The sequence below is a fragment of the Orcinus orca genome, chromosome 17 (assembly GCF_937001465.1).
Source record: "Orcinus orca chromosome 17, mOrcOrc1.1, whole genome shotgun sequence".
In the NCBI taxonomy this organism is placed as follows: Eukaryota; Metazoa; Chordata; class Mammalia; order Artiodactyla; family Delphinidae; genus Orcinus; species Orcinus orca.
In genome coordinates this window covers 45259474-45286943 of record NC_064575.1, presented here as the reverse complement: position 1 = coordinate 45286943, position 27470 = coordinate 45259474, and the positions used below count along the sequence as shown (strand labels likewise).

General features: G+C 37.6%; 1 pseudogene across 1 annotated transcript; it reads left to right on the top strand.

Moving 5' to 3' along the window:
- The first annotated feature begins 9677 nt into the window (after positions 1 to 9677).
- LOC101273467 (brain acid soluble protein 1-like) lies at positions 9678 to 26557 on the top strand (annotated as a pseudogene). Its single transcript, XR_004486293.2, has 2 exons — positions 9678 to 9735; positions 24889 to 26557. The product of XR_004486293.2 is annotated as a brain acid soluble protein 1-like (transcript).
- Positions 26558 to 27470: the final 913 nt, after the last annotated feature.

Sequence of the window (27470 nt, the reverse complement as noted above, 5' to 3'; positions counted from 1 at the left end):
GTAGACTTTCCTTCCTTTTCTACTGACAGGCAAAGAGAGCAGCTCTTGAGATGGTTGTGGTGGGTTTGAAGCCATCGACTAGCTCATATGTTTCAAAATATCCCCTTTCCAGACCTGGGAATCTGAAAGATGCTTTTCTTGCCATTAAAATTGTTTCTTGGGTGCCTGCTGAAGACATGCAACTTTGATTAAGCCAAGCTGTGGGACCATGGCGTTATCTGGCGAGAGTGAATGCAAGTGTCTACACGACACTTGTATGATGTGGTTGGAATACTTCCTTCTCCCCTTTGGCATCATTTCTGTGAGGACAGAAGCTCTGTCCTCACCATGGAGCATAGTGTGGGTATGTTTTTATGGGCAAGTCAAGGTCTGGAATATGGATGGACTCCTGTCAGGAGGATGGTGGAAGGCTCTGGTCAAGCACAGGGCAGCATGAGGACACTGTGTGTGTGCATGTGCATGTTGGGAATGCAGAAAGGGGACGGAAAGTGAGAAATGAAAAGGGCCAATTTGTGAGACAGATATTTTTAATTTCTCACCTGGCAGTACCACTTATTTCTTGACTGTACCATCTTAATTTATGAGCTTTTTCTTTAGTGGTTCCTCTAGGAGGAATTATTACTACGAAGGAGACTATGTTTTAGAGCAGTTTTAAATTTTTCAGAAAAACTTGAGTATGTATAGTATAGAGATTCACACCCACCCCCACAGAATCCTCCCATTATTATCTTCTATTTGTGAAGTACATATGTTAGAATTAGTGAACTGATATCAACCCATTATTGACTAAAGTCCATAATTTACATTGTTTCTTGCTTTGTTTTGTATAGTTCCATGGGTTTTGGCAAATGTATAATGTCATGTATCCACCATTACAGTATCATACAGAATACTTGCACTGCCTGAAAAATCCCTGTGCTTCACTTAGTCTTCCCTCCCCCAAGGTTCATCCTTTAATTGAATATGGTGACTAACGTAATAGTCAATTAAATGTATGTGCATGTGATATATGAATATGCAAGTATATGTGTGTGTATATATACACAAACACGCAAACTTGCTTCTAAGTGATGCAGTTTCCTTCTGGGTGCTTTTAAACTACCTCTAATAAAATCAGAAGCTGCATATATGCATATATGCTCTACCTTGAGGTGAGGTGTTTTCTTTGATGGGACAGTATTATTATCTATCATTAAATCCATGGAAGGTCACACTTATCACCTTAACACCATCATTGTGATCCTTAAGATGTCCTTGTAAATGCTGGATGCCATGGCAACCAGTGTTATCAGGATCCAGTGCTGCTGAACTTCTCTTAATAAATCAGGCATAATTGGCATATATGCATTATAATGAATTAAAAGTTGTTCAAGTGGAGTGATTTAATATTGTGTCATATTAAGTCATTAAATTTGCTTGTCCTGATCTTCTTTCAATGTTGGTATTTTTGCTTAGCTTAAAAAAACCCTTACCTTTTACTACCAATTGTTTTAAGAGTAGATAGTTAAAATAACATATTGTGAAATAGCTTCATGCATTGTTTATGTATATATATATATATATATATATATATATATATATATATTGCTTTTGACAGTTAAATTTAAATTCTGATGGGTTTAGGTCAGAGGGGAATGAGTTACAAGACTGTCTTTTTTCTTCTTCAGTGGACTGAGGATGTTTGCAGGGCACATCAAGGCACCTGACCTCTGTCTGGTCAGTCATGGTGCTAGTTAGTCGGGTGGGTAAATAACTCATGGACTGAGTGCATGTGCCAGAAATGATTAACCCACCCACTGTGCTCTCATCTTATCTTCTTGGTTGGCTCCAAATCTGGGGATAAACCAAGAAGAACTAGCTGTTCAAAGCCTAAAAGCATGGCAGAAATTAGGAAGTGTGAATGGCACAGTGTCTTGCTACTGAAAGAGTCATCAGAGGGTGAGCACATCCATCTTCTGAGAAATGCAGAATCTCAGGCCCCTCCCCAGATTGACTAAATCAGGACCTGCTTGTAATTATGATCCCCAGACCATTTGTGTGCACAGTAAAATCTGAAAAGCACTGGCTTAGGGGTTAAGGTTAATGCATCCCAGAATAGGAAGGCTATGGACTTGAATTGCAGCTCCACTACTCTTTAGTGGTAGAAATCAGGCAAAGTTCTCAGTTTTTGTTTCTTAATCCTTTAACATGGGTATCACAGTGTACTTGACTGTTAGGGGAAAAATGACCTCATGAATGTAACGTGTCGAGCAGAGCGCCTCGTGAATAGTGGCGCTTGTTTCAGCTGTGATTACAGCTGGTGGGAGGGTCCATGTGACTGGGGAATCCCAACATACGTGAGAGAGAATGAGCCCTAGCTGGAAAGTGTGCAAATTAGTAAAAAATGATGAACAACCTTAGAATTTAGGAGACGATGAGAGAGAGGAGGAACTCTAACCAAGTTCCCTAGTGACTTACAGGGCCAGAGTCCACCTTCCTAGTACATTTTGGCTTCTCTAGTATGTGCGAAACATCTTGGGTATTCAGGAATTCAGTATCGTTGAAGGTTCTTGGGTTCTCAGAAAGTACAAAGAGGGTGAACAGGTAGATGAGAAAGGACACATTCCCTTAGAATCAGAGGAGGCCATGTCTGGAAGGACCTGAAATGTTATCTGGCCCATACATCCATTTCATATTTCAGTTCTCACTGAGGTGTTGCCCAGTCTATGACTGAATACCGTCTGTGACTGAAAACCCACCACTTCTACTGAATTCACTGAGATGTGGCTGCTGTCTGTGGGCAGAGAAATGTTTTAGAAGTTGGCTGACTCAGATATGTAATACCCAACACACAGACAAAACAACCAGAGAATTTCAAACAAGTTATCGATTTTCACAATCACATTTATTGAAGCATCTACTTGTTCCAGGCATCAGGTTAGGTGCTGGCGACAAAAATCTGAATACGACATAGAGATCATACTTCTGTTGAGTTCTTGGTCTAGATGAGGGGTAGACATATAAATAATAATCATAATGCAATAAAGGCAATAATAGAAGAATGAATAAGTGGGCAGGGTAATAGAGAAAAGGGTCACTCATTTTGTTGAGGCATGTTGGGGATTTTTTGATCAGATGATTTTTGAATTGGATCTTAATTATAGGCCGCTAGTATTTGCTGAATGAATAGATGGACATGTGAATTGTGTGCATGTGTGTGTGTGCATGTGTGTGTGTCTGAAAGTGTGCATGTGTTCTTGAAGGGAACATAGCAGATGTCTAGTATCTTGTAGTCCTGAGATGGGCTGCTACTCCATCCCTCCTTCTCATCTATGAATGTCAAAACAAGGACAGTTCTTACTGTTTTCTAATAAGTAATACTGCTTTGCAATTCCCACTTTAACACACTCAGTGTGTGATAATAGAGATTTGTAAAACATAAATAAGAGTGTGATTAGACACAGAAAATCATTCTTCACTTTATAGAAGGATTTATTTTCAGAATGTTTATAATTTCTCTTTGTACATTTCAAATGTAATTTGACTTTTACTCTCCAATATTTTTTACTTAAAAATTGTTTTTCTTTTTTTACTCTCCAATATTTTGAATCCCTGTACATTATCTTGTGTTATGCTAACTACTTTCAATGCAAATATTTTGTAATTCATTTGACACATTTCACCGTGTTCACCTAAGAAAAACTTCTAAATATCTGAATACTTAGAAGGTTGTCTTTGGCTTTTTGGACATCAACTTAATAGAAAACAGCACTTTGTTACAAAAGGTGTAAATGACTTAGAAACAGATGAATTATATTTCTGTGAATAAATACAATTAAATGTTTAAAAGCTTGGATAAGAATAAGTGTTCAAAACCAATGGCTGAACAGATAGGCTGGAGGTGTGAGTAACCTCAAACAGGTTAGCGTTCCCTTCCAAGTCCATCTCAAAGTGTATTTTTGTTTACTCATGTCTGTTTATCCACACATGTTTAATGTTGGTTAGTGTTTGTAATGGATTTGGAACTGTCAAACAGAGTTAGACTACTTGGCACACACATGAAAGGAACCGCACCTTAAACCACTTCATCATACCATAGACTTACCAGGTATGGCAGTCAGTAATCCCTTATCATTTCTAGCTCTTGACTCTCTTGTCAATGTACACTTATTGCATCCAGAAATTGATTCTGGATTCTATTGCATCTCTGGAGTGGGCATTATTGAACCAGGTCCAGAGTTTGCTCAATTAGATGGGACCAGTAAACTAAATTCCCAAGCAGATCTGATGTTTGATATCCAGAAGAGGGCAGTAGGACACAGAGATTAAATTCTAGTCAACCAGCCACTACAACAAACAATGGCTGCCAGCACCTTCTCAGTGTTAGACCGAACGCTTACCTTCCCTTTGATGCACATGGGCAACATGGTGTCACCAAGAGAAGACACTAACACTTTCTGCAACCCTACTATGTGTCAAGCACTAACTAGGTATTTTTCCCATGTGTTAAATCAAAACAATCCTGAGATGTAGGTGATATACTATTTCCCTTTATACTATTAATGAGAAAATCAATGCTCAGAGAACTCAAGCAACTTGCCTGAGGTCACATAGCAGGTGGTAGAACCAAAATTAAAATCCAGATCTGACTCCATAGGCTCTGCTCTACCATATCAGAATTTGACTACTGACCCCACCACTCATAAACTTACTGACCTTGGGCAAGTAATTTAACCATTCGGAACTCCAGTTTCTAAATCTTCAAGGTAAGACTAACAATATCCTCTTATTTTTAAGAATTAGTGTCTGGATCAATTTTTCCATGATAGTTTCTGTCCAACCGGGAAGGTTTTGTTCATTGATAACATTTTAAATTAGAATTATAGAAAATTAAATCTAGAAGGGACACAGGAGAGTTATCTAACACTTTCATCTTAGAGATGATAAAAATAAGACTGGAGTGTTTATATGACTTGCATATGATCAGAAAACTTGAGAGTGACAGACATTGGAACTCAGGACTGGCAACTCTTAGCTAGCTTTCTTCTCTCATCTCTCTGCATCGTTTGTTAGGGATGCAGACACATGGAGATGTTGATGACAGTAACGTTGTTGATGGGGGGGTGAAGATAACAATAAATATGCCTGAGGAAATTATAGAAGAGTTATTTCATTTTAGAAGGAAATTATTATATTAGTAAATCCTGCTTCCCTTGCTCTGTTCATGAGGGAGGCCAGTATATGTCTAAGACTATAAGATTTGTCCAAGACTGTTGATTGACAGGAGGATGGGAAAAGCCAGGGTGTGTATATTTACGATACTCTCCAAATAAGAAATGCTAAAATGCAGACTCCAATCAATGCTAATCTTAGATTTACACGATTCTCTATCAGTCAATGTCACTGGCTTTCCCAAGGATCTGTGATGGAGAAGTTGGCTATGTGGAAACAATGTGGGAGATTGATCTAATGTAGCAGTGACTCCTTTGAGAGATTTTTAGGTAACCCACCATATTTTATTCCATTTCTTATAGCCTCTTCCGTTTTGAATTTGGTATAATCTTTCTAGTTCTCCAAGTCTTACACTCATAAAAAATTGGATAAGAGGAAGACAAAGGGAAAAAAGAAAGAATGGGAAGGAGGAAGAAATGGTTTACTTTTCATCATCAAGAGGCTGAGAGGCCAAAGCAACTTGCATAAGTGTTTGAAGAATTCCCCAGGTTCCACTGGCTTCTGGATTTACTGACTAGAACTAGGAAAGGTGATAGTCAATTAAATGAATGCAGAGAGCTTTCTATGTAAAGTACCGGCAATCAGAATGACTGGTTTTCTTAATTCACCCAAAGATGGCTTTTTGTGTTAAAATTGTTTGAAAATAGAGATTTATAATAGTTTAAGTGATCTATCCCATTGCTCAACCTGGGGATAGTTTCCCAGATCTTATACATTTTTAAAATTTCATCAGATCCTTAGAACTCTCCATTCCCCTTGCAGTGCTGGGAAAAGAACTTCTCAGGAGTCTGGAGAAAGGCAACTAGGGTGGTGAAACATGAACATATGTTCCTGGAGCTATAATATGGCTGTCCTGGAGGTCAAGGGACAGGACAGGTGGAGACCAGTGATATTATTGCTTCCAAATTCACACTTGAGCATCTGCATTCCTCATTGACTATTAGTCACACAATGCCTGTTCCAGTTTTCTGTTATCACTTGCCAAATCTCGTACAGGCATACCTCAAAGATGTTGTGAGTTTGGTTCCAGACAACTGCAATAAATTGAATACCGCAATAAAGTGAGTCACACAAATTTTTTGTCTTCCCAGTTCATAAAAAAGTTATGTTTACACTATACTGTGTCTATTAATTGCGCAATAGTATTATGTCTAAAAAATGTACATACCTTAATTAAATAATACTTTATTGGTAAAAATTGCTAACCATCATCTGAGCCTTCAGCAAGTCATAATCTTTTTGCTCGTAGAGAGTCTTGCCTCGATTTTGGTGGCTGCTGACTAATCAGGGAGGTGGTTGTTGAAGGCTGGGGTGGCTGTGGGAATTTCTTAGAACAACAGTGAAGTTTGCTGCACCGATTGACTTTTCATGAATGATTTCTCTGTAGCTTGCAATGCTATTTGGTAGCATTTTATCCACAGATCTTCTTTCAAATTTTGAGTCAATTCTTTCAAACACTGCTGCTGCTTTATCAACTGCGTTTATGAAATATTCTAAATTCTTTGTTGCTATTTCAATAATATTCACGGCATCTTCACCAGGGGTACATTCCATCTCAAGAAGTCACTTTCTTTGCTCATCTATAAGAAGCAACTCTTCATTCATTAAAGTTTTATTATGAGATTGCAGCAATTCAGTACCATTTTCAGGCTCCACTTCTAATTCTAATTCTCTTGCTATTTCTACCTTATCTGTAGTTACTTCCTCCATTCAAGTCTTGAACCTCTCAAGGTCATCCATGAAGTTTGGAATCAACTTCTTCCAAACTCTTGTTAAGGTTGATATTTTGATCTCTTCTCATGAATCACAAATGTTCCTAATGGCATGTAGAATGGTGAATCCTTTCTAGAAGGTTTTCAATTTACTTTGCCCAGATTCACCAGAGGAATCACAATCTATGGCAGCTATAGCGTTATGACATGTTATTTCTTAACTAATATTACTTGAAAGTCAATATGATTCCTTGATTCATGGGCTGCAGAATGGATGTTGTGTTAGCAGGCATGAAAACAACATTAATCTCATTTTACTTCTCCATCAGAGGTCTTGGATGACCAGGTGCATGAGCAGTAATATTCTGAAAGAAATATATATATTTTTCTGAGCAGTAGGTCTCAACAGTGGGCTTAAAATATTCAGTAAACCATATCATAAACAGATGTGCTGTCATCCAGGCTTTGTTTTTCCATTTATAGAGCACAGGTGGAGTAGATTTAGCATGATTCTTAAGAGCCCTAGGATTTTTCCAATGGTAAATGAGCTTTGACTTCAACTTCAAGTCACCAGCTGTGTTTGTCCCTAACAAGAGATTCAGCCCATCCTTGAAATTTTGAAGCCAGGAATTGACTTCTCCTCTCTATCTATGAGATTCATAGATGGAGTCTCCTTCCAATGTCAGATGGTTTCGTCTATATTGAAAAATCTGTTGGTTTCGTGTAGCCACCTTCATTAATTACCTTAGTTAGATCTTCTGGACAACTTGCTGCAGCTTCTACATCAGCATTTGCTGCTTCACTTTGCACATTTATATTTTGGGAATGGCTTCTTTCCTTAAACCTCATGAACCAAGCTCTGCTAGCTTCAGACTTTTCTTCTGCAGCTTCCTCCCCTCTCTCAGCCTTCATAGAATTGGAGAGAGTTAGGGCCTTGCTCTGGATTAAACTTTGGTTTAAAGGAATGTTGTGGCTATTGGATCTTCTATCCAGATCACTAAAACTTTCTCCGTGTCAGCAATAGGACTGTTTTGCTTTCTTATCATTTGTGTGTTCACTGGAGTAGCACTTTTAACTTCCTTCAAGAATGTTTCCTTTGTACTCACAACTTAGCTAACTGTTTGGTGCAAGAGGCCTAGCTTTCAGCGTATCTTGGCTTTTGACATGCCTTCCTCACTAAGCTTAGTCATTTCTAGCTTTTGATTTAAAGTGAGAGACATGTGACTCTTCTTTTCACTTGTACACTTAGAGACAACTGTAAGGCTATTAATTGGTCTAATTTCAGTATTGTTGTATCTCAGGGAATAGGGAGGACCAGGAAAAGGGAGAGAGATGGGGGGAATAGCCTGTTGGTGGATCAGTCAGAACTTACACAATATTTCTTAATTAAGTTCACCGTCTTATATGGGCATGGTTTGTGGTGCCCTAGAACAATTGCAACAGTAACATCAAAGTTCACTGATCACAGATCATCATAACACATATAGTAATAATGAAAAAGGTTGAAATATTGTGAGAATTACCAAAATATGACACAGAGATGAGAAGTGAGCAAAAGCTTTTGGCAAAACGGTGCCAATAGACTTGCTCAACACAGAGTTGCCACAAACATTTAATTTGAAAAAAAAGAGCAATATCTGTAAAGAACAATAAAATGAGGTCTGCCTGTATTTTATTTGTGTTTTATAAATTCAGTATCATGTCTCCATATAGATATGCCCAACCTCAACTCATACCTAGCACCTAGAATAGTGCCCTAAACACAGGTTATGATAATGCTTATTAATAGATTTGAATGACCCTCTGAAAAGGATAAAACTTCTGACTTCTATCCAATCTGTATGGACTGATTTGGAAGATGGATTTGGGGATGTGAAATATAAAGAAATAGGAAAAATAACACCAGTGGACTGGTAAGGTAATCTGGTACTTTTGAATGCAGAGTTTAGTATATTAACAAATGACAATATTGCCTGTGAATTGCTGAAATAACTCCTCATATGTTGCCTGCTGAATGGCAGCAAATTGTAGTACAGCACTGCTAATGATGTGGGGTGTGAGAGATGATAGGTCCTGGAGGATGGAGCCTGCCCAAGCTTCATTGTGTAGAGGGCCGGTTGCCTCAGGAAAGTATTATTTTAGCATGGTAGATATTTTATGGAAGTTATAATAATTTTATCTTCCAGAGCATTCCTGTAAGAAAGTTGATAAAATACATACACACACTCATAAATGTGTGTGTATAATTTTTCGCTAGACAGCCTTTACCTATAGATGTGTTGAAATTTTAGATATTAGAATGACCATAGAAAATAGGAGATAATAAAATATGAGAGTGAAATGATCACAATAAATATTGAATATTTGTATTGTCTCTGATAATAAATAAGGTACTGTTTCTCCTTGAAATGTGGTCAGTCATATAAAAGGTTAACATGGTCAGTGGTGTTTAATACAGATTAGTGGTGTGTTGAGTTATGAGAACAACAAAGGTCTGACTTTGCCATTTGTACAGTAGGTCCAATGATGGATATTCAGAATATCTTATATCTCATCATTCTGTAACACCACTATCACTTTTATCATAAAAGAATTATGTTACTCCATACATGAAAAATGCATTCTTGAACCACTGTGAATTAGTTTTTAATGTACTGTGACCTTGGATTGCCCTGGGATATTAATGCTAAATGATTACTTCTGAATGCTTTTTGAATAGCTGCATAGTACAATTAAATACGCAATACATCATGGATGACGTCGTTAAATGCCTCTTCTGATCAAGAAACCCAAAGAGGTCTTTGGAATGATGGTAATTCTGCACTGCTGAGGATGGGAGAGAAAAGAATCTCTTGTTAGTACTGAAATAAGTACAGGCAGAAGTAGATGATAACCTTTTCTTGGGGTTAGTCAATGGGAAATACATTTTTGATTAAGAACCATAAAGGAAGATGATTTTTCATCACTGCCAAAGTACTGTCCCATTATATCTGCCAAATGCTCAAGGTGAGTAATTGTCATTAGTCTTTCTGAGTGACAAGTTGACAAACAGTATGTATGGATATTTGTATGGGCATGCGTGTATGCATGTGTTTGTAAAGGTATAGATAAAAGAATAAAGAACTTTGTTTATATTCTAGCCCTTTTTCGAGAATGGGCTTATATCGAATTACAATTTGTCTCAATGTAGAACCTCATAAATCTTACGCTTAATCAAATCTCTTTTCATCCAATTATTGGGCCTGGGTCAAAACAATGACAGATGAAAGTGTGGTGTAGAAGAGCCAAGATGCAGTAAAGGATCTTTGACCTATTGGTCAGTGGTTTAAATCCAAGCTTGTTGGGCGGTGGCTGAAAGTGATTTGTTGTCCTGCTGGCTGTGAGCTGGTGGCCAGAACCTAGTTGTTAGCTGACTCTACAGTCTACAGAAAAGCCCTGAATTCAGTCCGCCCCACCCAGCCCCCAACAGAACTGGACTTACCTGTCTAGCAGATGATCTTTATCTTGAGGAGATATAGAGTTAATCTGTGAAAAGGCTGCTTCAAAATGGCCCACCGCTAATGCTGTTTGGTGAGTGATTTGTGGATTTCAATCTCTGAGCTAGCAATAAGGGGAACTTACAACTAATGAGGAACACAATTTTTCTTGAACTGGAGCTATTTTAAAAAGAAAGCATTAAAAAGGATTTTGGTTCTGTTTCATGAAAATGAGATGCAATTGTGCAAGTCAGTCCAACTTCAGAACTCAGCCCTAAGTGCACCAAACTTACCAGGTCCAGCCTCGCCATGACCTCATGCAAGACCTACTAGAGGTATTGAATCAATACTGAAATGCTCCAGTGAGTGCCTCCCAGAGATGCCCTGAGCATTACAAACTCAGTGAGCCCAGAGATGGAAGCCACATTTCCCAACCCCTCACTCCTTGCCCCTGCAATTGTGGGCCTTGCTAGCTAGGAAAATGTGACCTTGTATTTTAAATGTTAGTATTTTGGGGTAATAGCACCAGCTTAGATGTACCAATCCTTCTTTTCTAAAATGATATTGATGTAAATTACATGTAAACATATTAGTGCACCCATCTCAACTGATTGACTTCTTGGGTAAGCCTTTTAGGACATTGCTATGAGTACACGTGCATACCTGCCATTCTAGCGTTCAGTATTCTGCTGCTGTTTATTCATAGGGATTTGCATTTTATAATTATTTATTTGTTATTATATTTATCATGTGTTTCTCCAGTAGGCTGACACTTCCAGGAGGCAAGGACTTTGTTTTGTGTTTTTTTAGGTACACTGCATCTAGCAAGTGCCTGCTACATAATGGGTACTCAATAAACAGTTGTGGGTTAAATGAATGAATGAGCACACTTGTTAGGAACATATTTACATGCCTGTGTGAAAGGAGGAGGGCGTCTAGGAAGAGGAAAAGTGTGGGAGAGTAATTTTATAACTAATCAAGTTGTGGGCATGGAACTTAATTACAAAAGAGATAATATAAATGCAAAAAATTCAGAGCTCTTCAGTGAGGCAGAGTGGAATCAGAAAAGCTTTGGTGCTTCCTTGCTGGCTTTGCAGTTCACTAACTATGAGCTAATTTTCTTCTTAAATGTGTTTGAGAAGCTTTATTTCTTTCATATTTCAGAGTAGGAAACAGGCTCTATGTCAGTTCAGATTCTCACAATTTCCCACCTGGGTTTATGGCAAGAGTTTTCTAACTAGCTTCTCCGATCCAAAATCTTCCAGCCCCATCTCAGACCCCTCCTTCCTGGAGCTGACAAGGAAATCTTTCTAAAATGCAAATCTGATCATGCCATGCTGCAGCTTGAAAGCTTTCAATTGCATCAGATTGCCTTTAGGATAAAATCCAAACTTTTAGTGTGGCTTATAAGGCCTTTCTTGATCTTACCCTTCTCTGTTCCTCCACTCTCATATCTCATACCTTCTGTCCAAACATGGCAGCTCTTCCAAGCCTAGCTGCCCCACTGCTCTGTGCTTTTGCAAATGATAGTTCCTTACTTCCCTTTGTCTGATTAACTCCTTTCCTTCCTTCAACACTGATTCAGGTTTCACTTCTTCCAGGAAGTGTGTCCTGATACCACTCCTCTACTCTCCCAAGGCCAGGTCCCCCTAGACATCTTTCTCTCATGCTCCATTACTCTGTGGTAGCCCAGAGCACCCAGATAAGTCTATTGTGATTGAGTGACTCTTGTCTGAGCTTTCACCAGCTGTTGAGCACCTTCAGGTACTCTTTTCTTCCATCTCTGATTCTCTGGTGCTCATGGAACCTATGCATAATAGATGCTTAATGAGTGTGTGTTGAGGGAATTAGGGGCTCATTCACTGCCTGGTGGCACTTTGGTTGGCTGTTGATGACAGACTTTGAAGTGTGTAGGGACTGAGGGTCAAGTGTAAGGGAGAGAATGAGGGAATGATTGTTGGTCTGCTGAGGTTAGCTGATTAGTTAGTTGTCAGGTCTTTGTTTTACTCGTGTTAAATCTAAAGCAAAGCCAAGCAAAATAAAACAAAAAGCCACTGGAAGAAAAGGTGAACACTTTTTGGCTGGACTGATGATAATGTGACCTAGAAATAAATGATCTCTTCCTCCTTTGAAATCCCATATTTCTCTTATAGACCTGACCTTATATTGTGGTTACGTATACTCTCAGTTTGTTGTAGCAGTCAGCTTACATTAAGTTATACTGTGTAACAAACAACCTCAACATCTTTCTGGCTTACAACGACAAAGGTTGACAATGTGCTTGTGTTACATTTTCATCATGATTTGTCATGGCTCTGTTCCTTGTCAGGACCCAGGCTAATGGAGAACAAGCCCTATTTCTGTCTGGGATATTATTGGGCTCATGGCAGAGGAAAAAGGGAAATCATGGCAAAGTACACATCTGGCTTTTTAAACAATTGAAATATAATTGACATCTAACATTACATTAGTTTTAGTCAAACAACATAATGATTTGATATATGTATAATATTATGAAATGATCACTACAATTAGTCTAATTAATAACCATCACCACATATAAAAAATACAAATCTTTTTCTTGTGATGAGAACTTTTAAGATTTTCTCTATTAGCAACTTTCAAATATACAATACAGTCTTATTATCTACAGTCATCATGTTATACATTACGTCACCAGGGCTTATTTATTTTTTAACTGGAATTTTGTACTTTTTACCACCCTCTCCACCCCCTGCCTCTGAAAACCACCAATTTGTTCACTGTATCAATTTGTTTGTTGTTAGATTCCACATATAAGTGAGATCACATCTGACTTGAATTCTTCTGCCTGGAAACACTGCCTCTGCCTGTATTTCCTTAGCTAAAGCAAATCCTAAGTGGAGATGTATTATACTCCCATGGGAGGGAGGGCCACCAAAAATTATGAATAGTAATGCAGTTTATCACACTCTCCCACTGGAGTGTAGACTCTTGGAGGGCAGGAGTTTTTGTGTTCTCTGCCTTACAAGCCTCAAACGTTGCCAAAGCACATTACTTGTTTTTTTGAAATAAAGAGCAGAGGTGGTATGCTTCAGAAATAATGAAAATTTATTTGGACTACCACTCTCTTTTATCAGCAATTATGTTTCACTTTGTGTGATACTAATTACTTAAAAGCCCTTATTATTTTTTCCATTAAATATTTAATGATTAACATTAATTTGAATATGTTAATCTGTTGCTTGCAACAGTATTCTACATCATTGACAGAGGTATGTCCCATTTCCCCAACTAGTCTTGACCAATTGACAATTTGACACTAGTTCTCCATTATTTCCTCCATAGCAAATTCCATAGCTTGTACTTAAGGCCCTCTGTGATCTGGCACCAAGCCAACAACATTTCTAGCTTTATTCCTGGCTACTTGTGCTGCCCCCCACGTCCAGTTACAATGAGTTACTCCCTTTCCCTTTGTGTGTTCCGTGATTTCCCACCTTAGTGTCTTTGCTCTGATGGTTCACTCTGCCTGGAATGACTTTTTCCCATCAGCATATGTTCAATTCCTTCTCAGTCTTCACAATGAAGATTAAGTACTACTTCTCTCACAAAGTCTTCCCGGATCACCTAGGGAATGTAATCAACACCCACACATCATGCCCTTTATATTTTTCTTTTGGAAATTAATTTGCTTTATCTTGTCAAGGAGGTTAGGACACAGGCTTTGTATAATTAGAACAGAATTTGAGGGTCTACCACTGAACCTCTTCTCAAAACTTGGCTGAATTTCTTATCCCCTGAGTCTTAACTACTTCATTATAAATAGAGAATAGGAATAATAACATAACATATTGGAAAAGTTATGTGAAGTGATCTATCACCATCCCTGACATATAGGAAGTACTCAATAAATGAAAGTCATTACCTAATATAGTTATGTATTCACTGGATAGGATTTCTCCGCTTCACCTTTTTAGTTCCCTTGGTGACATCACACAGAGTAGGTACAATGTAGATATTTGTTGAGTGAATGAATAAATGAATGAATGTGAAATGATGCTAGAAAAATGACCATGAGGCTCACCTTTCAATGAAATCAATGTTGCTAGACTGAGTGTTCATTCTTTTCCCTGTGACTGAGTTTGCCTAGATTTTTAATAACTTAGGTCCAGTGGTAGCTGGCCCATATCCAGTGGTAGGGTGGGGAGAGAGATGGAAACTGTTACAAAAACAGTTAGAAGGTGTCCCCTGGTGGGGGATCAAAGAAAGTGGAATGAATATTCTCCCATTGTATTTGCAATAGGAAATTACTGTCCAGTGAACCCAGATAAAACTGTTTTATGTGTCATCCCAATAGTTGATTAGAAGTGTCTTATTTTTTCTTCTTCTCATTATGGCAGACTGAATAAATAGTTATATCAAAAACTGGGTCAAGAATTTACATTGTAAATCCTTGATGTACTGCAAACATTTATTGAATGGTAAGTGGCAACTCTAGAACAATCATTTATCAGGTCAACAGAATGCTGTTTGGAAAAATCACAAGCTATATATTTTGGAAATCTTGTGATACATTAGTGTTTTCAAAGAAATGCAATTTCTCTTTTATAAGACATAAATAATGTCACAGCTCATTTTAGAGCACTATATTCATTTAACTCTCCCAAAAGGGACTCTTTTAAATCAAGCTAAATATCACTCCTTTCTTAAATTGACAATGTTGTCAGAGTTTTGGATCATTGTCCCCCAGAAAGACAACTACAGGAACTGCTTAAGTGGCAACAGAGGAGGCGTCTAGGTCATGATTAAACTGGAAGCCTCAACTCAAAGCCAGAGTGGAGCTCAGCTGCTGGGTTAGTTCTCAATATGGAGGTAACTTGATCTCTGGACACACTTTTTAGTAAATCAGACTCTTTCCCTGTGTTTTAATTTTCTGTTATCAGTGTAACAAATTACCATAAACTTAGTGTTAAAACAACACTAATTTATTCTCCTATCATTCTAGAGATCAGAAGTCTGAAATGAGTCTTCCAGGGCTAAAATCAAGGTGTCAGCAGGCTTGGTCCTTCTCAAGGCTCCAAGGCTTCCACTTTGAGAGGCTGTTAACATTCCTTGGCTTGTGACATCTCTCTAATCTCTGCTCCTGTGATCACATCGTCTTCTCTTCTACTGTGGTCAAAACTTCCTCAACCTCCCTCTTATAAAGGCATTGTGATTACATTTAGGATCCACCCTGATAATCCAGGATATCTCCCTACTGCAAAACGCTTACATTTAATCACATCTGCCAAGTCCCTCCCTTTGCCATATAAGGTGGCATTCCCAGGTTCTGGGAACTAGGACACCAACATCTTTGAAGTACCATTATTCAGCCTACCATACGTTGCCTTTCAAAAGGTTTTCTGTATCCAAACTATAAAGTTGACTTTTTGAAAACAAAGAATAAAGTACTGGCTTTCCCAGAAGGGAAAAATAAGGTGTTTCAAAAGGCTATAGATTGGGGAATATTCTGATTTTGCTTCTAAAGTGTGACTCATGGTTTGGCCTCCACAGCACGGTTTGTTCCTGTCATTGTGTGAGTTTGGATTTGTTTCTACATTCACATTCAAGGGGCACAAATCCATTGATGTGATGTTGAGCTATGAGAACCATCACGGGACTCACTTCATCTGGCACAAAACAGATCTGCTGGCACTTAATAGTCTAATCAGGTATTTATATAGTCCCTCCCCCATACCACCTATGGTCACCGTGTAATCCCAGGAGACTAGGATCACGCTGCAAACCTAGTAAATTACTGTTCAAAGTGGAATTGATTCTTAATCTGCTTGAAATTAGATGTGGAAAAATTCATCTCCACCTACTTCAATTATTGTATCTTTCCTTATAACTCTGGGTAGAAAATAGTTTAAACCTTAATTCTGATGGTTCTTAATTTTATGAGTTTCATTAAAACCCCTGAGAGTCATTTAATATAATGGAGTTCAATGCTGATATTCAAATGCATTTCTTCTGAAATAGATTTTTACCTTTTATTATAGAGATTGAGCTCCCATTTTTAACACATATGTTCTCAGTGCTTATGCTAATTTCATTGCTTATCTTTAAAACTGGCATACCATTGTCATTGTTATTATTATTATTGTTATTATTATTATTGTGTATTGACCAAGTTGAATGCCTCATTCTCAAGGGATTGCTGTCAGAGTTATATAATACAAGAACAATGGCTGAATGTTGTTCATTTTAAATGTGAAATTATAAATCAATTACAGTGGTGGCTAAAACCCCTTCATGACATGCCACAATTTACTTCCAATGACATTTAAACCTATCTCACATGCTGAACAATCTGTAATAAATTATGATTTTTTTTTTTTTTTTTGCTTCTGAAATGAAGCTATAATTATGACAGTTGAATTCTTGTTCTGGGAAATAAGGTGGCATTTAATTCCTTGAGAACAAATGACACTCACAAAAGAACAGTTAATTATTCTCAGCTGCAAAGGAAAGGAGGAGGGGAGAGAAAAATTATGAAAAAGAACATGGTAGCACTTTATGTGAAGTATCTATTAAGTAATCCTTAACTAAGGCTGAACTACAATTGAACTTCTGGGCTGCCCCTGAGCCCAGGTAACACTTTTTGTTATTTCAGTTCTCAATAAAATCCAAACAGGAGGAATTAGCAACTTGAAACTTCCTCTGTTCCTTGCACATGATAATATAAATGTTCTCACAATCAGCCTTGGTTCCAAGAATGCAGACCTACATTCTAACGCAGTTAAATCAGACCCAGTGGGTAGCATGGTATTAGTTTTCAATTACAGCCTTCCTAATTCAGGGCTTTAACTGCTGTAGTTATTCAATCTATAGTGCAAATAAAGGGAAAGGAAAGCATTGCACCTCCAGAATTTGTTGTGTTGTTGTTTGTTTCTAGTTTAAACAGCAACTGTGCTTCCATTGGCTTTTCTCTGCTGGCCCTTTCCTGTTCATTCTGGCAAGAAGCCCCAGTGCAACTGAATATGCCAGCAAACAGGAGGCCACTCTTCCTTGCTAGTTCTGACACCATCAGCTGCGATGTTAGCAGCCTGCTATTAGAGACGCCTCTTTCTTTGACTTCCCTTTCTTCCTTGGGAGGAATAGATACTCTAGAGAAGGGCCCTGCTGAGTGGAATTCCCCATTTTGAATGCAATTAGGGATTGTGACTTGATTGATTTGGGGGCTCTCTGAAATGTAGCAGGATCAACACAGTTGCACACAAAACAAGGCATAATCCACTGGGTTAAATTAACGTTAAATCAGAGATGATTGGATTAATTGCTATTACATTTTATCTTCTGTGCACATGTGCTCTTGGCAGGCTTTCAGAGCCTTTTTAAAATTAGCTTAGAACTGGATGGAAATGGTACAGGTGCAAATGATTTGTGCACTGGGTCTTTCAAGTACGCAGTGGGCTCATAAGAAGGTGCATTTTTTTCCAAATCATATTTTGGATGTGATTTACAGAAATCTGCACTGAGAATAAACTTGGCATCATAATACAGAAGGTATAGATGTGTTAAATGGCAAAAGGACCCTGTTGGCTAGAATATGACTTGGAAAATGGATTTCCTTCATACTGTGGCCTTGGCACTATACCTCTGTTCAGTTTTCTTCCCTTACATGCTTTTCTGCCCTCGTGAGAGTCTGTAGGGTTCTGGAGACCGATGTAACAGAGCACTTAGTATGGCATCTGATACCCCGGAATGTATTCTTCAAAACCTACATCCCTTCAACAAATTTTAAGGGTGAAAAGTTGATACGATGGTTGTTAACAGGATGAATCTGTTTAACAGAAAAAGTGTGGAATGATCAGTTCAGGGGCATAAGGCAAAGGTAATCAAAGGCTGGTATCTTTTATGTACCCTTTTGCCCATCAGCCAGTGGCTCAGGGTCACTGCCAGGCTGATGGTCTAGAAACCTGCTAAGCCACTGGGAGGAAAGTTTACATTTTTGTACTTTAGGAAATGGGGTGCATCAACAGCTCCTTTTTAAGACCATTGTGTGCACAGCACTATAAACAGGTACTGTGGAGGAGACAAAGACTTCATTCTGGGGCTGGTCATATTTTGGATCAATACAAATAAGTAGGTGAGAGCATGATTTCTTCTTTTTCTTGGCTCGTTTCACTCTGCCAGCAATGTCAGGCTCCTGAGAACAAGCAGCGAAGGTCACAGGCATTTTCCCGCCCTGGGAAGTCTCCCTTCTGTAGGCCCTTTGCCTCTCATGCGTTTGCTATTGTCTAGTTTCCCTGACCTGAGCATCTTGGCTATTTCTCTGGCCTTGCCTGGCTCATCCCTGCTGCAAGCCCTGTTCAGACAGGGGACCTTCTCCATGTGACCTGGCTTCTCAGACAGGTCTCTGCTTGACCCCTGTCTTTCAGCCTCCCTTGTTTCCCCTCATGGACACTTGTTCCCAGCCTCTATTCCACGCTGTGTCAGTTTCCCAAAGAAAGTGCATTTTAATCTATGCAAATATCCAAATGCAACAATAATTGGGAACTGAGCTCTCAAAATTATTTCAGTTTATTAAAAAATATATCTCACCTTTTTATATATTATTTTGAAAGGTAACATATTTGTGATTACGTTCACATGATGCCCACAGGTACAGTGAAAAGAAAGTTTCCTTCTCATCCATGACCTCTGGTGTTCCAATTCCCCACTTCAGAGACAACCACTGTTATGGGGTTTTATTTTTCACCTGTTCTTCCAGAAACATTATATGCATATAAAACACACATACATGTATCCTCCACCTCAGTTTTACACACAAATATAATGATAGCATACTCTGCACATGGTTCTATGTCTCTTGCTTGTTGTTTGCTTAAATCTATGTGGAAGATTGTCCCATATCAGTACCATTCTTTTTAAAGTGTCCACAGTGTTCCTGGATGTGTTATAATTTATTGAACCTGTCACCTACTGAAGGGTATTTAAGCTGTTTTCAGTTTTCTGCTTTCATAATGTTTGAACCTAATTTTTAATATTCTTATGCATGATATCTGAGAATAAAATTCCTATAAATAAAAACTTAAAGATATTATTACAGAACTTCAACTGCATTTTATGTGAAGTTATCACACTTAAGAAAAGGGCACAGAAACATATGTGCCCCTCAGTGAATCATCACCAGTGGAAAGCCTGTGTAACCACAGTTGAGGTCAAGAAAGACAGTTTGCCATCACCTCAGATAGCCCCTTCCTAGTCCATTCCACTTCTTGCCTGTTTCCCTCCTCCACTTCTTTAATCTTAATACTATAATTTAGTTTTTCTTGCTTTTGAACTCTATATAGTTGATTTATATAGCACTATAGATAATGTTTGTGTCCCCCCCAAATTCATATGTTGAAACTTAATCCCCAAAGTGATGGTGTAGGAGGCAGGTCCAATGAGGGGTGATTAGGTCATGAGAGTGGAGCCACTGTGAATGGGATTAGTGCCCTTTTAAAAGAGGCAGACATCTCCTTCACCTCTTCTTCCATTTGAGGACACAGTGAGAAGACAGCCATCTGTGGACCAGGAAGAGGAGACTCAAACTCTGAATGTGCTAGCAACTAGCAACTTAATCTTGGACTTCCTGGCCTCCAGAACTGTGAGAAATAAATGTTTTTTGTTTAAGCCACTCAGTCTAGAGTATTCTGTTATAGTAGCCTAAACAGGCTAAGACACAAAGTGTGCAATTTTTGTGTCTTGCTTCTCTGCTCATTGTATTTGTGAGGTTGTCCATGTTGTTTCATGTAGCTGTAGATAGGTCAATTTTATTGGTGTGTATTATTCTGTTGAATGGATGCACCACAAATTATTTATCCATTCTGTTGGTGAACTTTGGGTTCTTTGCAAATTTGGCTAATTTGAATAGTGCTGCTCTGCATACACTACTACTGGGTATATGATCTGGGAATGGGGTGGTTGGATGATGGGCTCTATTTAAGTTCAACTTTAGCATATAATGAGAAACTGTTTTCCAAATTTATATTCATAACAGCATGTATAAGAATTCCCATTGCTCTACATTCTTGCAAATACTCCATAACATCATTCTTTCTTTTAAACATTCTGATAATTGCATAGTGGCATATCACTGGGGTTTTAACTCATATTTTCTCGATTACTAATGAAGTTGAGTATGTTTCCTTACATAGATATTCTCTTTGTGAAGTGCCTGTTATGGTTTCTTGCCCATTTTTCTTTTGGACAGTAAGAGCTCTCAGAGTATTTTATATATTCTTGCCTGTTGTTGGTTTTATGGATATAAAACAAACATTTTCTTCCAATCTATGGTTTGCCTTTTCACTTTCTTAATGTTATCTTTTGGTGAAAAATGTTCCTAGTTTTAGTGTAGTCCAATTCAAAGACTTTCCCTTTATGGTGATTTTTCTTTCTTTGTGGCATGTGTGTTGCTTAAAAAATATTTCCTTAGTTCAATGTAATGAAGATATTCTCTTATATCCTAAAGTGTTACTGTTTGCCTTTATCTTCTGGGAATTGATATTTTGCTTGGCAGGAGGTACGAGTCAAGTTTCCTTTTTCCCACAAGGATATCCAACTGACTCAGCACCATTTACTTAAAAGGCTATCCTTTTACCTCTGATTGCATTGTTATGTTGTCATAAATCAAGTGACTGTATATTTATGGATCTATTTCTGGACTTTCTTTTTTATTCCATTGGTCTATTTGTCAAACTGTCACCAATATCATATTTCTTAATTATAGTAGCTTTATAATAAATCTTGCTATCTAGTGGAGCAACTTCTCTCATCTTGTCTATCTTGAAGAGAGTTTGCATATTTTTAGCTACTTGCATTTCCATATAATTTTAGAAATGGATCATCAGTTTCCTCAGAAAAAAATGTTGGGGTTTTAAATATGATTTCTTTGACTCTATAGAAAATCCAATGGAGAACCAATATATTTGTAATACTGAGTCTTGTATTACTGGAATCCTATGCTCATGAATGAGATTGGTCCATAATTCTCCTTTCTTATAATGGTTTTATCAGGTTTTGGCATCAAGATCATGCTAGTCTCATAAAAATGAGCTATTTTTATATTCTCTAAGGGGCTTGTATAGATTTGTAGTTATTTCTTCACCAATAAAACTTGGATCTGGAATTTTCTTGGTAGGAAGATTTTTATTTACTGATTTAACAAATTTAATAATTATAGGACTATTTTTACTTTCCTATTTCTTTGAATTTTTTTAGGATTTGTGCATTTCACTATATATATTTAAATAATTTATTTTTTAGAGCATTTTTAGTTTCATAACAAAATGTAGAGGAAGGTATAGATATTTTTGATATACCCCCTGCCTCCACACATGCATAGTCTTTTCCATTATCACTCACCAGAATGGTACATCTATTACCAAGGATGAACCTACATTGATGCATCATAATCATCCAAGTCTATAGTTTACTTTAGGGTTCACTTTTTGTATACTCTGTATGGGTTTGGACAAATGTATAATGATATATATTCATTGTTATAGTATCATAGAGAGTATTTCCACTGCCCTAAAAATATGCTGTACTCTTCCTATTCATTCCTCCCCCAACCCTCACCCCTTGGCAACCACTGATCTTTTTATAGTCTCTATGGTTTTACCTTTTCCAGAATGTCATATAGTTGGAATCATACGGTATGTAGTCTTTTCAGATTTGCCTCTTTCATTTAGTAATATGAATTTAAGTTTTCCTCATTTCTTTTCATGGCTTAACAGCTCATTTATTTTCAGCACTGAGTAATATTCCACTGTCTGGATGCACCACAGTTTATCCATTCACCTACCAAAGGACATCTTGGTTGCTTCCAAGTTTTGACAATTATGAATAAAGCTGCTATAAACATCCATGTGTAGGTTTTTTTGTGAGGACATAAGTTTTCCACTCCATTGGATAAATACCAAGGAGCATGCCTGCTGGATTGTGTGGTACGAGTATGTTTACTTTTGTAAGAAACTGCTAAACTGTCTTCCAAAGTGGCTGTACCATTTTGTGTTCCTACAAGCAACAAATGTGTGTTCCTCTTGCTCCAAATCCTTGCCAGTGTTTGGTGTTGTCAGTGTTTCAGATTTGGGCCATTCAAAAGATTTGTAGTAGTATTTCATTTTTGTCTTAATTTGCATTTCCCTGATGGCATATGATATGGAACATCTTTTCATATATTTATTTGCTATCTAAATATCTTCTTTGGTGAGGTGTTTGTTAAGGTCTTTGGCCCATTTTTTAACCTGGTTGTTTTCTTATTGTTGAGTTTTAAGAGTTCTTTGTACATTTTCATTAACAAAATATTTGGTCAACCATCCTTTGTCAGTTCTATTTTTTGCAAATATTTTCTCCCAATCTTTGGCTTGTCTTCCAATTCTTTTGAATTGCCTTTTGCAGAGAAGAAGTTTTTAATTTTAGTAAAGCGCAGCATGTCAACTATTTCTTTCATGGATCATGCATTTGGTGTTACATCAAAAAAGGCATCACCATAGTCAAGGTCATCTAGGTTTTCTCTTATGCTATTTTCTAGGAGTTTCATAGTTTGCATTTTACATTTTGACCTATGATACATTTAGAGTTAAGTTTTGGAAAGAGAGGTCTGTGTCTAGATTTTTTTTTTCTTTGTTTGTTTTTTTGCATGTGAATCTCTGGTTGTTCCAGCACTATTTATTTCTTAAACAGATTATCTTTGCTCCATTGTATTATCTTTTCTCCTTAGTCAAAGATCAGTTGACTATATTTATGGGGGTGTATTTCTAGGCTCTCTATTCTGTTCCATTGATCCATTTGTACATTATTTTTGTCAGTACCTCACTGTCTTCATTACTACAGCTTTATAATGTCTTGAGGTTGGGTAGCATCAGTCTTCCAACTTTATTCTTCAATATCATGTTGGTTGTTCTGGGTATTTTGCCTCTTCCTATAAACTTTAGAATCAGTTTGTCAATAACCATAAAATAACTTGCTGGGATTTTGAATGAGCTTGCCTTGAATCTGTAGATTAAGTTGTGAAGAACTGACATTTTGATACCATTGAGTTCTCCTATCAATGAACATGAAATATCTCTCCATTTACTTTGGTTCTTTGATTTTGTTCATTAGAGTTTTGTAGTTTTCCTTGTATAAATCTTGAACATATTTTGTTAGATTTATACCTAAGTATTTCATTTTTGGGGGTGCTGATGTAAAGGATATTGTGTTTTTAATTTTAAATTCCACTTGTTCATTGTTGGTTTATAGGAAAGCAATTGACTTTGTATATTAATGTTGTATCCTGCAACCTTGCTGTAATTGCTTATAAGTTGCAGAAGGGTTTTTTTTTATTTTTTGAGATTTTCTACATAGACAATTATGTCATTTGTGAACAAAGACAGTTTTATGTCTTTCTTCCCAATCTATGTACCTTTCATTTAATTTTCTTGTCTTGTTACATTAACAAGGATTGCCAGTACCACTTTGAAAAGGACTGGTGAGCATTTTGTTATAGTTTCAACAATATCTTCTTAAGATCTTTTTCACAATATTGTCTTGTCATTTTTTAAAATATCTTCTGACGTTCTCCATTTCTAACTTAAATTGATTATTTGTGGCTTTTCTCTTTTTTCCTTGATCTGTGTCTTGGAGAGGTTTCTCAAATGCATTGCTTCTTATAATGAAACAACTTTTGTTCTTGTCAATACTGTCTATTTTATGTGTGTTTTCTATTATATCAGTTTCTATTCTTACCTTTCAGTTTCTTTTCTTTTATTTAGGTTTATTTCACTGTTCTATTGCTAACTTCATGAGACAGATGTTTAGCTTTTTGATTTCATCTTTTCTTCTTTTGTAATGAATACCCTGCATTTCCCTCTGAGAATGGGCCTAGCTGCATTCCACAATATTTTGATTATCATAAGTTAGTCAAATAATAAGTATACTTATTAATTCATATATATATGGAGATTTTCTACATTTTTTTGTTAGTGATTTTAAGTTTAATAGATTTGTAGTTATAGAACATATTTTGATCATTAAAATCCTTTGAAATTTGTTGAGTTTTCTTGATGACTTAGCATATAGTCAATTTTTAACAATGCATAGTGTGTGTGTGAAAAGAATGGGTATTCTGCAGTTGTTGGGTACTGTTTTCTACAAGTCAATTAGTTTAAGTCTATTAATTAGTTTAAGTCGATTAAGTCTATTAATCATGCTGTTCAGATCTTCCAAATGTTTACTGATCTTTTCTCTACTTCTATCATTTACTGAGAAAATTGTGATTGTGTTTTCCACTATGATTATTGGCTTTTCTATTTCTCCTTGTAGTTCTATATTTTATTTCTATATTTTAAGATTGTGATATTAGGTAAACACAAATTAAGAAAGGATTAAAATGGTTGACCCTTTCTTATGTTTCCCTCTTTGTCTCTAGTTATGTGTTTTATCTATTTTGATACTGGTATAGTTTAATTAGCTTTTTTGTATTAAACAATCATTAGGATTGCAAGTGTGGGCGGCAGTAGTGTCTGTGGAGACCACGGCTGCGGCAGCACTCCAACTCACTCCTAGCTACAGTCTCCACCATAGAACCGGGGAGAGAGCCTCCGCCAGCGACCCAGGGCAGCACAGGCACCCAGACCCAAACTCCAAGTTGGGAGACAAGCTGAGTAAGAAGAAGGGGTACAATGTGAATGATGAGAGGGCTAAGGACAAAGACAAGAAGGCCAAAGGAGCTGGGACAGAAGAGGGGGAAACCCCGAAGGACAATGAGACCCAGGGTGCTGCAGAGACCCCAGAGGTGAAGGAGGACAAGGAGGAGAAGCTGGAGAAGGATGCCTAGGATGCTGCCAACAAGCCTGAAGACCAGGAAGGTGAGAAAGACAAAGAGGCAGCCAAGGAAGACACTCTGAAGGCAGAGACGGAGCAGACGGAGGGAGCTGAGTGGAAGCCGGGACCCCCAAAGGATGCTGAGCAGGAGCCCGCGGCTGCCTCCGGCCAGCTGCAGGTGGCAACGCCCCTAAAACTTTGGAGACCTAGGCTGCGGAGCCCTTGGCCCCACCAAGGATGACAAGAGCAAGAAGGGAGAGGAACCCGCAAAGCCTCAGGCTCCTGCAGCTCCTGCCGCGCAGGAGACAAAAAGTGACGGGGCCCCATCTTAAGACTCAAAACCCGGCAACACTGAGGCTGCCCCATCCTCCATGGAGATCCTGGCAGCCACGGAAGCACTCAGTTCCATGCCCAAGGCCAAGCCCCTGCAGCCCCCACAGACGAGGTCAAATCTGCCGAGACCCCAGCAGCTAATTCTGATCAAACCTTAGCAGTGAAAGAGTAAGAAGGACAACCAGTGGAACGAAGAATACCGCTTAACAACAACCTGTCTCTCTGACTCCTTCTCTGTCTTTTTGTCTCTCTGTCTCTCTCCTATACTAACTTGTTTCAAATTGGAAATAATGGTATGTATTGCCCAAGAACAAGCATGTGGTCCTTTCAAGGGAGGGAGGGTGTTGGGAGAATCCAAATAGTATTTTTGTGGGTAAATACCTAATATACTTTCAGTCAACTCTACCAATCAGTCCTGGATTTTAAAGATCAATGTCTGAAAGTACAGTACATCTTTTGTACCTGAACTGCTGTTACATGCACTCCGCCACTAAGATCTGAATGTCTTGTCTTCTGCAAGGGGATTGGGAGTGATGCGTTTGATTCTGCCCACAGGGCCTGTGCCGAGGCAATCGGATGTTCATGAAGGCAGCATTTTCTGTTTTCTTTTTCATTTACAGCTTTCTTATTTTGAAATTTTTTTAATGTTGTGGATGAATGCCAACTTTCAGACAGCCTGCTTAGCCTGTTCACATGTATCTTGATGCCAATACTCCATTCTTCCTCCCCAGGTCTTTTTGGGAGTAACAAACATTCTTTCATCCTACTTAGCCTCCCTAGATTTCTCATGACCAGTTAATGTATGTCCATGGTTGGGTGCACCTGTAGTTCTGTTTACTGGTCGGTGGAAATGAAAAAAAAAAGTCTGCATTCATCACAGTTCCAGTTTTCTCTTCCATCCTGTCACAAACTCCAACACATCACTCATTAGAAAATGGAAAAAAAAATAAAAAAACAAAAAAAAAATGTGTACAACAGATGCATTGAAATTATATGTAATTGTGTAAATGGTGCAACAGTAATAAAGATAAACAATTAAAATAAAAAAGATTGTAAGTGGTATCTTTTCCATCCTTTAATTTTCAACTGTTTGTTCCTTATTTTGAGATGTATTATTTATAATCAACAAATAGTAAATTTTACAAGTTCAATATGACAACTTTTGTCTTTTAATAGGAGCACATAATTACTGACATTTTGGGTTTAAATATCCTATTTTATATTCATCTTCAATTAACCTAACTTTCTTTATGCTGTTTTCCTTCTTTCTTGCCTTGTTATTTTGCTAGATTTTTCTTAATATCCTATCTTTGCCCTCCTCCCCCAAATCAACATCAGCTTGGTAGCTATACAATTACTATTCTTTCGGTGGTTATCTTGAATAATACAAGGTGCATCTTTAAATTATCCAAAACTAATATTGCTTGATTCTTTTATCCATTTTCTTGACATTATAATGATCTTGAAATACTTTAACTCCATTTACTACCCTCTCAACTTTTGTGCTATTTTTTGTCTTGTATCTTAATTCTAAGCACTGCTTCTTTGACCTTCTGTGTTTCATGTTTACTATTTTCTTCTTACTTTACTTTCAAAAACAGAAAAAATTCTATCTTTACAGAACTTATATTGCTACTGGGGGGACAGTCAAAGTAAAAATAAATAACAAAACATAGAGTATATCAGATGATGATAAATATTTCAGAGAAAAATAAAGCAGGGAAGGATGATATGAAATGTTGGGAAGCATGGTTGAAATTGTAAATGAGGGTGATCAGGGAGGACCTTGAGGTTTAAGCAAAGATCTACAGGAGTTAAGAAATCTAGGAAGATATCTATAGAAGAGCATTTGTAGACATGGTATTTTCTATTTGCAAATGGAAAGGCTCTGAGGTAGAATTGTACCTGACATCTTCCAATA